This window comes from Frankliniella occidentalis, unplaced genomic scaffold (genome assembly GCF_000697945.3).
Source record: "Frankliniella occidentalis isolate FOCC.00 unplaced genomic scaffold, Focc_3.1 Scaffold12, whole genome shotgun sequence".
Lineage (NCBI taxonomy): Eukaryota > Metazoa > Arthropoda > Insecta > Thysanoptera > Thripidae > Frankliniella > Frankliniella occidentalis.
Genome location: NW_026267142.1, coordinates 2,297,306 through 2,298,654, shown reverse-complemented (window position 1 = coordinate 2,298,654; position 1,349 = coordinate 2,297,306). Strand labels below are relative to the sequence as shown.

Here is a 1,349-nt window from a genome sequence, read left to right as displayed (position 1 = left end):
GGACGGACTGATTGTTTATGGACACAGTGCCCGTAGAATCCCATGTGACTCGCGAGTCAGCTTGAGTTAAATAATCGAAAATTCTTAGAGCACACGCTTTATATGTTTTTGGGAGGGCGGCTGCGAGTTGTTGTCGCACTGGGCTGTCTCTGTCATTATCATTGGAAAAATCCTCTACAGAAATCTGCAGGGGTTTTTTCTTTTCGTTTACGAAAAAGAGATAACGGTCGAGAGCCTGACTGTAATGTTTCCATTTTTCAGAATCATCTGCATATTTTTTACGCATAATCATTTCCATCTCACTATCGAGCGAACTCGACTGAGTTTGTACCGCAGATGGCGTGGGGTCATTAAGCTTGGCCACACTTTCGTGCGGCACAAGAATCATTTTCCTGACGTGATTCATTTAAACAGACTAGGAAGCACTGATGCTACAGTGGAGAGGAGCAGAGGGAGAAAAGAGCCTCCTCTCTGGAGGGATTCTTTCTTAGCCTTAAGCCCTTTACCTTTTTGTGCAAGCTCTCTTATTTTATTACGATACTTTTTGAGCTGCGCTTTCTGACTTGAAGTTAGAGGGATGTTACCACTGAGCAAATTATCGCAGATTTCACAGATAGCGTAAATGATCGATTTATCAGAATTTTTAATAATAGCTTTGCGGAGATTAGGTTTAGCCGACTGGAGGACCTGAAGCACAGCTTTGTGCGTCTTAACAGCAGGAGCCATGGTCAACGAATGATTCAGATAACGTCGAGAATCTCTCTTTTATACTTTCCCTTGGGAATGTAAACGACCGTGGACTCGCCGGGAAAAATGAGAGTCCGCATGCGCAAATGGTCCTTCTGATCGGGCTTGAAATCAAATAGGAGGTAGGTGAACCCTGCCTTCGTGGCGTCATGGCAAGCCTCAAGCAGACCGCGAAAATGCGTGGGTTCAACTTGCATACAAAACGTACGTATCTGAGCCAAGTCTCGGCTTGTTTTGAACAACACTATGTAGTGCGTGTTAAAACTTATTTGCCGGAGCCCGTCCGGAAACAAACATTGACTTAGAAAATAAATGCTAAGGTTTCTGTAATGACTACCCTTAATAAAAAACTTAAGGATTTCTTTATGGTGGGACTTAATCTCATCCATAAAATCATCTATCACTATCAGCTTTGGGCCTTGCCCTGAAGGATGGTCGTCCAACATGGGGGGCTCTTGTCGAAAATCGACTCTGTCTTTGAGCTCGTCATAAAGCGGCTGCCACTCAGAGTAATAGAAAATGATTTTTTCAAAAGAGATATTAAACATCTCATCTCTATTTTCAATCAAACGTTTCATGAAAAAAGTTTTACCACTTCCCGT

The 1,349-nt window shown here is 42.9% G+C and overlaps 1 protein-coding gene across 6 annotated transcripts in view; it reads right to left on the bottom strand.

Annotated features, from left to right (window-relative positions):
• Window positions 1-1,349, bottom strand: part of LOC113216791 (venom carboxylesterase-6-like) — a 223,571-nt gene that overhangs the window by 54,872 nt on the left and 167,350 nt on the right. The window lies entirely within an intron of this gene.